This window comes from Sphaerodactylus townsendi, linkage group LG15 (genome assembly GCF_021028975.2).
Source record: "Sphaerodactylus townsendi isolate TG3544 linkage group LG15, MPM_Stown_v2.3, whole genome shotgun sequence".
NCBI classification, from domain to species: Eukaryota; Metazoa; Chordata; class Lepidosauria; order Squamata; family Sphaerodactylidae; genus Sphaerodactylus; species Sphaerodactylus townsendi.
Window position 1 is genome coordinate 5992670 of NC_059439.1, and position 12695 is coordinate 6005364.

The following is a 12695-nucleotide window of genomic DNA, read 5'->3' on the forward strand; positions in this document are numbered from 1 at the left end:
AAAATGCTTTTAGATACCCAAAAAGGTTATACTGGGAGGAGGAACAATTTTGAACTTTGACAAAATCAAATGCTTGCTGGTATCTGGTCCAAAAGAAATTCACCTGTATGAACAGTTGGAGTTGTTCAAGGGGGGAAAATGTGTGCTGTCCTCGAAAACATCAAGATTGGGACGGGGGGAAGGGGGGATTGCCTCCACTGGCTTGCAGGCCTAAGTCCTCTCAAGGCAGCTGCATCGCAGGTGACCCAAGTGTGAAAGGGGTGTGGAGATAGTGAGGGCTGCTCTGTATCTCCCCTTCGAAAAGCACCCAAACATTGAACATCTTTCAGAAGAATCTGAAGGCTTTCCTATAAAGGCTAATCATTTGCCAGTAGGGTTTAGCAGACATGGAGATTAAGAACTTCCATGCTTAGACAACCAGTTTAAATCCTAGTTCTATTATGTATTTTTTCAAAGGGTAAAGAGATGATACATTTAAACACACATCCATCTTTAATAAGGCTGTGTATTTACCAATGCCTCTATGGGTGCAAAGGGAGAAACTAAGCATGAAATTCAGATTCCCCGGGATCTCAGGGAAACTTTGTTTAAACTTTTAGCTCATGTGTTTATGAATATATGTTTCAAAGAATATGAGAAGTTAGATGAACGTGATTCTTACAGGTTGGGGAAGGCTTCAGCACTCTGCATATGCCACTTACCATGAGGAGACAAAAACGTGTGCAAACTAAGATTAAATATAGAATTCTGTAAGAGAAATGTAAGTTTGTTCACATAATATATGAGCAGCACTCAGCTTGCTGCCAAACAAAAATTGGATTATCCAAAAGCACAGTTAGTTATTTTTTAATTATTATTTTATTTTATTGGATTTTGTAGAGTTTACTACACACAGCCCTGGTTATAGTTCTGAATCTGTGGGTAAAAGCTAAAGCATTTTTTAAAGAATTAGTAAATGTATAAATAGCTTTGAAAATAAACGCGCTCAAAGTAGAAAACAAAAACAGAACACCACATTAATTAGCAGCAGTAAAAGAAGCATTGGCTTTATACCCCACTCCTCTTAACCATGAGGCATCTCAAAGAACATACAAACCTCTTCCCTTCCTCTCCCCACAGCAGGTAGGTGAGGTGGGTGGGGTTGAGAGAGTTCTGAGAGAACTGTAACTAGCCCAAGGACACCCAGCAGGCTTCATGTAAAGGAGTGGGGAATTGAACCTGGATCTCCAGATTATCCACTGTCATGTAGAGGAGTGGGGAATCAAATCCGTTTCTCCAGATTAGAGTCTACTGCTCTTAACTGATACACCAAGATGGCCCCACAGATGACCAAGCAGTTCCCAAACTCAGCTGGAATATCAATAAGCATAAGTTTAAGAAGTTGTATGTGTGCTTGGAGAGCTTGGAGCTGCCTTGCCATATCCCATTTTTATCAGATAAGAAAGAACATGGGATATGTAACAGGGTTCACAAATTGTCCAATCTCTATTGCAGCCTAAGAGACATAAGAAAAGAACTCTCAGGGTCCTCCCATTTTCAACCGGATATTGTGCAATGCCCGGTTGGTTATGGATCATTACATCACAGATGTGCAAAAATTTCACTCCATTTGCTGTTCTTAAAACAATGTAAGCAAAGAACATTTTACATTGTTTTATTTGTTTTACATTTATTGTACTGATGAATTTGAGTATAAAGCTTTGCATGTCAACATTTTTTTCTTACTCAAACATTTCAATTCAAGAATTTCTACTGGACCATAAAATTAATAACTGAGCACTTTTAAAATGTGCTTACTAAACATAAGTTAAAACAGACATGCTAAATCAGATCATGATCAGATAACAGATGGCATTGTACAGCTTTCCAGTTCTAATCTTTCCAGAAAACTAGTATTACTGGTTAGGGCCACTTTAAATTGGGACAAGTCAATGACTACCATGGTAGCCAAGTCCGACTTGACAATACAACCTCAGTATAAATACCAAAGTCCCATTAACACAATGCTTCAAAGGGTCCTCAACAATTGCCTCCATAAATTGCTTCAGGACGCTTGCAGACAAACTAGGAGGCTAGTACACCTACAGGAACTCTAGACCATCCCTGTTACCCAGCACAATCAATAAAGGCAACTGCTTGAACTGAGAAGATGTGAAAAGAGCGGACATCCACACCCATGGCATATTGCGGGGCTTGGGGAAAACAGATTTACTTTCGGATAGACTAAGTCGGGGCCTACGCCAGTGGCTTCCCTGGCCTGAAAGCCCAGTGGAAGCTGACTAAGGTTGGCTCCATCCCTGGGAACACCTCCAGTCCATCCCCAACCATGCCAGCTTCCACATTTATGCCAGCGTGGGTCTGGGGCAGGCAGACCTTCTAGGTCGGGTGCTGCACAGCTTTGTGGCACCTACCCACTGCCCCATTTGCCCTTCCCACCAGCATAAATGCCACCTATTTTTTATTTATAATTTCAATTTAATCGCCTACCACCAAAGGGATCTGGGAAGTGTACAACACATTTAAAACGAATAGATAAACTGTTGGCCAAGTGGGCAAACACACTGCCATGAGCACACACCATTTCCTTCCCATACTCCTTCCCCCTCTGGATAGGGCTGCCGGTCTCTGAACCACAATATCCTGATAAATGATTCAGCAGAGATATTTGATGTTATGATTTTTGGTAGAATGATTTCACCTTTGGTAGGCATGCAAGTCAAAAATTTTTTTTCAATTCAATAACCTTTATTAAGCATAATTTAAAAATAAAAAAATATTAAAAGGGGAGGAAAACAGAATAAAACCTACCGTATATACTCATGTATAAGTCGAATTTTTCAGCACATTTTTAATGCTGAAAAAGCTCCCCTCGACTTATATGCGGGTCATTAAAATTTTTTGTTTGTTTTTACTTTGCCGGCCAGCAGGGGGCGCAGTTTTCATGCTAGCAGCACCAAAATTTCAGGGTACCCTCAGAAGACACTTCTGATGATACCAGCCAGGTTTGGTAAAGTTTGGTTCAGGGGGTCCAAAGTTATGGACCCCCAAAGGAGGTGCCCCCATTCCCCATTGTTTTCAATGGGAGCTATTAGTCGATGGGGCTACCCTTTTGAGGGTCCCTAACTTTGGACCCTCAGAACCAAACTTCACCAAACCTGGCTGGTCTCATCAGGAGAGTCTCTTTATGATACCAGCCAGGTTTGGTGAAGTTTGGGTCAGGGGATCCAAAGTTATTGACCCCCAAAGGGGGTGCCCCATCCCCCATTGTTTACAATGGAAGCTAATAGTAGATTTTCTATTTCTGATAATATCCCTCTTAAAATCTAAGTTGGGTTACATTTGGACATACAGATGATGATGAGGATTCCAGTTTTGAAGGATTTTAACTCTTGTGTTTTAGCTTGGTTGCTGGTTGAGCTAAGGTTTTTGTACTTTTAAAGTTATTGTTGATACCATATTGTTCTTGTTGACCCTCTTTTCCACTTACAGAGCCAGTTTACTGTTTTTCTTTGAAATAAATATTCAAAAACATTTAACCTACTGATGCCTCAATTGATGTAACTTTATTGGTATCTATTTTTATTTTTGAAATTTACCAGCAGCTGCTGCATTTCCCACCCTCGACTTATACGCGAGTCAATAAGTTTTCCCAGTTTTTTGTGGCAAAATTAGGTGCCTCGACTTATATGCGGGTCGACTTATACACGAGTATATATGGTAATCAGGTTAACTAAGTTTTGTTCAGGGCCAAAGCAAGAAACTTTGCCACATCCTTGGTCCGTTTAGAATAACAATCGTTGAGGTGTATCTGAGTCTTAACCCTGTCGGAAAGAGCAGGTTTTGAGTTTATAATCGGCTCAATAAATTGTTTACATAAGTTAGTGTGATGGGGGCAATACAATAGAACGTGTTCTGTCGTTTCCAATGTGATTGAGGAACATGGACAGGTCCTTTTAAGTGGCGGAATACCAAGGTATCTTCCATGTATTATTGCAGTGGGGAGGATATTGAAACGGGCCTGCATAAAAGCACATCAAAACAGGGGACGTGAGGTTAGAGAAATAATCCGGCAAGGCTCCTGAGGATGACTGGGATATCCCATAAATCAGTGGCGAACAAGGACCAATGGAGTGGGCTAGTAGAGTTTGTTTTTCCACATCCAGAATTCTTTGTTTTAGTAAGTAAAGTATTTGGGCCTCATCATGGTTTAGAAACATATCAAAAGAGAAACCATAGATCTTAATATAATGTAACATTTTGGAGTCCCAACTAGAATAGTGGGAATCGTTTCGACTGTGCCACATTAGGCTGTCTGGCTTCACTCTAAAATGGAGGCGAGTTCAGAAATGTAAGGTTACTATCCAAATACAAGATGTTATTAGGTTTAGGCCCAGTTCAAGATATAAAGAAGAGTGCGCCATGCAGTTGGGCAGGCCAAGAAGTGTTCAAAAGAATCTAGATAGTATTGTATCTAACACCTTCGTGGAGCCACTAAACCATACTGGGGCCCCTTAAGAGTAATTTAGGAAGCAGCTTGGTGGAAAATATTTTGATAGTAACGGGTAGATACTGGCCACCTTTAGTGAAATAGAAGCGCTTGATAGCAGTCATGTTGCGCTTAACAAGTAAGATGGTTTGCTCAATTTGGGCTGTCCATTTCAGATTGTATTGGCATGTCACACCTAGGTATCGAAAGGTTGGTACTTGTTAAATTACATTCCTGTTTATTTTCCATTGCTCTGGTTTCCAGGATTTACCACATACCATTATCTTAGTGTAGTTGATCGTCAGAGTGTTTCTTTGGCAGTAGTTGGAGAAGGCTTGCAAGAGATGGATCAAGCCAACACTGGTCCTTGAGAGTATTACTGCGTCATCAGCATACAATAAAACAGAGATCTTCTGGGAGTTCAGGGTAGACTGGTGACCATCGATATTTAAAAGAAGTCTATAAGGAGTAAGTCACTGATAAATTGAATAAATAGGGGGCCAGTACACAGCCTTGTTTGATCCGTCTGTTCGTTGGAATTTCAGATGCGCAGGGTAGGCATGTAAGTCTTGTTTCGTTGTTATATTTGTGAGGTTTCCTTCCTTCAGGAAGAGCCAAAAGGTATCTGACAATAACCATGAATTAATTTTTAACATTCAAAGTGGTCGATGATAACATGGGCAGAGTTGAGGACACCAGAGGACAACAGGCCGTCTTCCTGGTCATGTGGGGGGCCGATTTTGCACCCCCACATGACCAGATCAGTGGCGCCCCGGGACAAAGGGTATCCCCTGTCCCTAGGCAAATATGCCACTGGTTGGGAGACACCAACAACAGGTACCACCAGGCACAGGCATTGGTCCCTTTCCAGACACACCAGGCAGCTGTCACAGTGCTCAGAGGAGTCACATATGGCTTCCAAACTGGTGGGCAGAACTGGTCTAATTGAAGGCTGAATAGGAAAAAGAAGAACCAGAACAAAAGGCTTTATCATACTATCTGGGGTTCTGAAAAGCCACATAACTCAGAACCTAAAAGCACTGATTGTCAAAATCTGGACAATTTATTTTATCACATCCATTTCCTTCAAACATCTTGAATAAATTTTACTGACATTTTAAGGAGAAAGGCACAATGGTGCAAATATGTCCTAGCTGGCATTTGCAAGGTTAATGAACTAAGAGGCTAAGCATCAATGACTGCATGTGCAAGACCCGTAGCCGTCAAGCCCAGCTATGGAAACATATTGAGAACTCCTTCTCCACAGAAACCTGTTGTGTTGGCCCAACCCACTTGATACTGCTCTGTCCCAGCAGCACTCACTCAGTGTCTAACAAAGATCCATACTTGCAAATACCACAACCACATACCATAATATAGCTATTAATATGAAACATGGATCTAATGACTAAAGAGCCTTTGTGCATATACTCTTCCTAGTACTGGGACACCTGGAGAGCAAGGAATTCCCTCTCTGCCTTCCAATTCTCTCCCCAATCTGAGGCACAGCAGCTCAGGTGAGAGAGTGAGATTGCCAGGGGGCCTGGGGAAGTGCAGAGTGCCAGTGGGAAAAAGGCAGCAGACCCATTCAACTGTGCATAGCTTGCTTTTTTCCTGGCTCTCTGCCATGGCAGCTATTTTTCTCTCTCTTTTCGATGCTGAGCCTGGTCTCTTACCAACAGATCCCACTTGCTGGGATCAGATCATGGAGCCTTTAGAGAAACAGGGGTGTGTGTATGTGTGTGTCTGTGTTGAAAAAGCCTTTACTTTCACCCTGGTATGAATCCCATAGCTCATGGAGGCTTGTAGCTTACCTAATGCCTAGCTAGCCCCTCTGCCAGCAGCTGTTACATGGTAGGAACCACATGCCTACCACCAGTGATGTCAGGGAACAGCCTTGCAAGCTTCACTGGAACTTAGGACAGGTACCATATTAGGGAACTGTGCTCAGAAGAGGCTTGGGTGGTATCTCGATGAAGAACTGCACAGATGGGCAGCACCAGCAAAGGTGTAAATAAAACAAAGCAAAAGGTGCACCAAAAATCCTCAAATATGTAAACCGAATCATCAAATAAATGCTGTTGACATATGTACTGTCGAAGGCTTTCATGGCCAGAATCACTGGGGTGTTGTGTAATTTCCGGGGTGTAGGGCCATGTTCTAGTACCATTTTATCCTGACATTTCACCTGCATTTGTGGCTGGCATCTTCAGAGGATCTGATGGTAGTAAAGCAAGTGGAGTATATATATACCTGTGGAATGTCCAGGGTGGGAGAAAGATCCATTTGCCTGTTAAAAAGTGTAAAGGGTGCAATTAACAAGCTTGATTTGCATGAATGCAGAGACTATTGAGAAAACTTAGCAATGAAGGAATAAGAGGGGAAGTCCTCCTATGGATTAAAAAAAGGAAAAGGTGTAATGGGAAGTTCTCACAATGGAGAGATGTAGGGAGTGGTGACCCCCAGGGATCCGTTTTGGGACCAGTTCTCTTTACCCTATTCATAAATGACCTGGAAGTAGGGGTAGGTAGCGTGGTGGCCAAGTTTGTGGATGATACCGAATTATGTAGGGTGGTGAGAACGACCCATTGGGTACTCACCGTGAAGGGGTCTTCTGGTGGATGACGTGAGGCCGTCTCGTTCGGGTTTTCTCTGCTCTTGGTTAAGGAGGCAGGAACCAACTTTTGGCCACTCCCACTTGTGTCGTAGCGCCTCTACACCCCAGTATCTGAGTGCTGGGCGAGGCCATGTGTAACATACATGCAACAAAACACCAACAGGAACCTAGGAAACGACCTAACTTAAAACAGGTCAACAACTATTCTAGGAGTGGCTAGTAATGTAGTAGGCTCTCATGTAAGGGAGTGTGCTAACTGAGGAGTTCCCAACACCTGGGAAGAACACATGATGGGGGAGAAAAAACCAACAGGGTGGGCCGAGACGGCCTCACGTCATCCACCAGAAGACCCCTTCACGGTGAGTACCCAATGGGTCGTTCTAGTGGATGCCGTGAGGCCGTCTCATTCGGGACTTCCCGAGCAGTATGTCCCCACGGGTGGGCTGTTTAGTCCCCCACGATGTGTTCGAGGATGCGCCTGCCAAAGGATGCCTGGACCGCATCAATTGAGGATATCCTATAGTGACATATGAAGGAGGAAGGGGAGGCCCAAGTGGCCACTCTACATATCTCCTCCCTCCCACCTTAGGAAGGACCGTGGCTAGGGCCGCTAGCTGTCGTCTAAGTGTGGCACTCCTGAGTCCGCCCTTGTAGCCTTCCTGGAGGAAATTTAGGATAGCGGAAAGTGGTGGGTGTTCGGGGTCCAAACTCTTGCACCTGCACCATCTAACGAACGCCTTCCAGGATGAATTGTAGATCTTTATGGTAGACTTCTGTCGTGCTGCCAGCATGGTGTTGACTACCTCTTCGGAGTAGCCTCTCTCCTTCAGCCTGCGCCTCTCAACAGCCAGGCGGTCAAGCAGTAATGCCCTGGATCTGGGCGTAGGATGGGACCTTGTGACAGTAGATCGGGGCCACTGGGAGACGGAAGGGAGTTGAAATGCTCAGTTCCTGGATGATTGAGAACCAGGGCCTGTGGGGCCAGTGTGGTGCTACCAGAATCAGCAGCCTCCTCTCTAACTGGATCCGGTGTAGGAGCCTGGGGATGGTCATGAATGGCGGAAAAGCGTATAGAAGGCCTTCTGGCCAGTCTGCCGTCAGGGCGTTGGTCCCCAGTGCCAGAGGGTGGTGGAATCTGGAGAGGAAGACTGGGACCTGTCGGTTTTCCTGAGACGCGAAGAGGTCTATCGTTGGGTGTCCGAACCTCTTGCTGATGGAGCAGAAGATGGATGGGTTCAGACTCCACTCCGACTCCTGGATCTTGGATCTGCTGAGCCAATCGGCCTCCGTGTTCAGAAGGCCCTTGATGTGCTCGGCTCTTATGGAGGCCAGGTTTAGCTCTGCCCATGTGAGGATCCTGAATGCCTCCCTGTGGAGGGTTGATGACCTTGACCCGCCCTGATGGTTCAGGTAACACTTCGCTGAGATGTTGTCCGTGTGGATGATCACGTGTGTTTGACGGAGCTGCCTCTGGAAGTGTTTTAAGGCCAGGAACATGGCTCTGATCTCGAGCATGTTGATGGGTAGCGATTGCATTCTGGCCGACCATGTCCCCTGAACGTAGAGATGACCTAGCTTTGCCCCCCAGCCTGATAGGCTGGCATCCGTGAATATGTGTCGGGGATCCGGGACCGCGAAGACCTTGCCCTCCGTCAGGTGTTCCCGGCGAAGCCACCATCTCAGGCTGAACCTCACGGCTGGTGGTAGGCGAATCAGGCAGTCCCTTCTGAGGATGATCTGTTTGGCAAAAGGTCTTAAGAGGGAGTGAAGAGGCCTGGCATGGGCCCTGCCCCATTGGACCATGTCCATGGTGGATAATAGAAGGCCTAGGAGGCTCACGAGTTGGAGAAGGGTCTGAGAGACTGTCTGCAGAATCTTCACGACCTTGTTGTCTGGCACCGATAACTTGGAGTCGATAGTGCTGATCTTGGCTCCCAGATGTTCCATGGTCTGGGCTGGGCAAGTTGAGCTCTTCTCCTGGTTGACAATGAAGCCGTGCTCGGCCAGGATCTGTTGTACTAGGACATCCCTCGCAGCTGCGTCTCTTGATCTTGAGCGGATCAGGATGCCGTCCAAGTACGGGTATAGATGAATGCCACGGCTCCTGATGAGGGAAATTGGGGTGACTAGCACCTTCGTGAAAACCCTGGGGGCCGTGGCCAGCCCGAAGGGCAACGCTGCATATTGAAAGTGCCGCTGGTCTATGGCAAAACGAAGGAACCGTTGGTGAGCCCTGTGGATTGGAATGTGCAGATAGGCTTCTGCCAAGTCCAGAGAGGTAAGGAAGTCGCCACGCTGGATCATCTCCACGGTAGACCTGAGTGATTCCATCCGGAATTTGAACCTCCTGAGGTGCCCGTTGATGTGTTTCAAGTTGAGGATAGATCTGGCTTCCCCGTTCTTCTTGGGAACAATGAAAAAGTGGGAGTAGACTCCCTTGAACCGTTGTTCCAGAGGTACTGGTAGGATAGCCCTGATGTCTAGCAGATGTTGGACTGCGGCTGTCAACTTGAGGGCCTTGGAGGGATTGTGGCTGACAGCTGATGGAATTAAACGATCTCTCGGCCATGATCTGAATTCCAAGGAGTATCCTGCGGAGACTACTTCCCTGACCCAGGCATCCACATGGCACCCCTCCCAACGTGGACTGAAGGCCAGCAGATGAGCTCCTATGGGAAAATCTGGGCAGTCATGCCTTGTTTCCGCCAGGTTCCTGGTGGAAACCCTTGCCTGGCTTACTAGTCTGTCTAAAGTCCTGTCTCTTGCGAAAGGAGGATTGTGTGTGCCATGGCTGCCTTCTGCTGTCTCTACCTGAGTGAAAGGATGGTCTGTAGGACCGAAAGGACTGCCTAGGGGTAAATTTGGATTTGTCTGCCCGGATGTATTTGGGCATGGTCTTTTTATTATCTTTTGTGTCAACCAGGATGTGGTCCAGCTCTGAGCCGAACAAGATGCCGGCCTAGAAATCAAAACTGGACACCACCATCTTGGAATGCGTGTCCGCCTGCCAAGGCTTGAGCCAAAGGAGGCGACAGACCACTGAAGCGGTAGCCATGGTGCGTGAGGAGGTTAGGAATGCGTCTAGGGTAGCATCTGCCAGGAAGGAAATGGCCAGGAGCACACGCTCCACTCCCTCCCTGATCCCCTGGTCTTCTGGTGGGATACGCTCGAGAAGGCGGTTAAGCCAGACAATGGTGGCTCTGGCGACTGTGGCTGCGGGTGCTAGGATCCTAGAGGACATAGCCAAGCCTTCGTGCACCCTGCGTAAGAGGTGATCCGCCTTTTTATCCAGCGGGTCCTTAATGAATCCCTCCCCATCCCTGTAAACCAGGCCCCCTGACTGTATTGCTGAGACAGGCCCGTCCACTAATGGGGTCTTAGTCAGGAAGGAAAGGTGGGGGGGGGGATCAAGTAAGTTTTCTTGAATACCGAGGGGAACCCTTTGTTTGAGGCTGGGGTGGCCCACTCCTTTCTGTATTTCCTCTCAAATAACTTGGGGAGCGGAAAAAACTTTTCACCCTCCTCCTCCTTGGGGAAAATGGAGGCTGAGCCCTTGGGGCATCCTTTTATGGCCTTAGCTTTCTTCTCTGAGGGATCTTCCGCGTCCGCGGGATCGTGCAGCTCCAGAGCTGCAATGGTTTTGGATAAAAGATAGGAGACGTCCTCCACTTTAAAGAGCCTGTGGGACTGCTCGCTGGGCTCTGCAGTAGGGGCCTCTGCGTCTGAGAAATGATCAGAGTCAACCAGCTCTCCCTCACTGACGAAGCTACTGTCTGAATAGGGAGACAGATCGCACCAGAGTCTGTCCCTCTTGGCCCTGCGTGGTGACTGTGATCTGCCCCTGAGTACAAGTGAGCCCTCTGCGGCTGGGAGGGAACCTGGGAGCCCGTAGCGCCCCACCTCCTCCCTGATGGAGTCCTTCATTATGGCTATGAGCTTGTCCGGGGTGAAATTCGCCCATTCAACGCCGGGGCGGCCCGGGGACATGGCGGAACTCGCCTCCCCCTCTCCCTCTTGCCTGCGCGCCAATAAGGATGTGGATGGCGCTCCTCCGCTGTCTGAGGCGCGATGCGGCAGGGCGGGCTGCTGCCAGGTGCCGGTGGCGGCTGTGCGATCTCGCAGCTCTACGTCCATCCCGCGTGCGCTCGAGCGGCTGCGGCAGCCTGGGCAGGGCTCTGCCGAAGAGGACCGTCTGGCTCCCACTCGCCTGCGCATGAGCTCCCTCGACGGGGACCACCGGCCAAGCTCTCGGCTGCACTGGGTCCCTGCGCTCTCATCCTCTCTCCCAGCCCTACGGCTGTACGAGGAGGAAGAAGCGCTCTTCGCTGCCGCCCGAGTGTTCTCGGCGGCTGATCTTGAGAAGAATTGTCTGGGCGGGGAGAAGGGTGCGGATCGGCTGATTCCCTCAGCCATGATGACGGAGGCCTTTTTGGCGGGAAGTAGGCCTCACCACACAAACACCCTTTCAACCGCACAGAACACAACGAGTACTGGTAGGGGATTAGGTAGACAAACAATCACACGAAGGCAACAGAACAAGACAATCACAAGCACTCAAAAACTCACAAACATTCGATCAGAACAAAGGAGCCTACTGAGGAACCTGCTCTCCCATAGCAAGGCAGGAAGATACTGGGGTGTAGAGGGCGCTACGACGCAAGTGGGAGTGGCCAAAAGTTGGTTCCTGCCTCCTTAACCAAGAGCAGAGAAAACCCGAACGAGACGGCCTCACGGCATCCACTAGAAGCACAAAGGATTGCGAAGAGCTCCAAGCAGACCTTTATAAATTAGATGAGTGGGCTAAGAAATGGCAAATGCAGTTCAATGTAGCAAAATGTAAAGTGATGCACATAGGGGCAAAAAATCCAAACTTCACATAAATGCTACAGAGGTCAGTGCTATCAGTCACAAACCATGAAAAGGATTTAGTTGATAGTTCCATGGAATGTCAACTCAATGCATGGCAGCTGTGAAAAAGGCAAACTCTATGTTGGGGATAATTAGGAAAGGTTACAGCCTTTAAGAGTATTATCCCTATGATGAGTATTATCCCTATCCCTATCCTTATGATGAAATGTTATCCCAAGGTATTTAAATAATTTAACTTGTTCGATGTCAACCCCTTGGATGGACCATCTCATGGGTCTGAAGGTGTTAGAAAAAAACCACACTATTTTAGACTTCACAGGGTTAATAACCAACCTTTTGTTTCGACAATATTCATCACATTTGATCAGGGAATTTTTAAGACCTGACCTTGTTCTTGATAGCAAAACTGCATCATCGGCATAAAGGAGGATGGACAAAGGAACAGCATTCAGATAGGGCCAATGAGAGTTGGAATTATTCAAAGTGCAGGCAAGATCGTGCAGAAAAAAGTTGAATAACACAGGTGCTAACACGCATCCCTGCTTTACCCCCTGAGAAACCAATATTTTGGGTGTCAGAGGGCCTGATGTTGTACACCTTATCTGACATATGGGATTTCTGTATAGAGACCTAATTAATAAAAGAAGCCTGGGTTTTATAGCAAGCTTCTGAATTTAAGCCATAGCAGTGATCGAATCAAAAGCCCCCTTGAGATCAATAAAC

General features: G+C 47.0%; 1 protein-coding gene across 2 annotated transcripts in view; it reads right to left on the reverse strand.

Moving 5' to 3' along the window:
* The window catches only part of FBXL20 (F-box and leucine rich repeat protein 20), a 99576-nt gene that overhangs the window by 77547 nt on the left and 9334 nt on the right, over positions 1 to 12695 (reverse strand). The gene's annotated exons all lie outside the window — the stretch shown is intronic.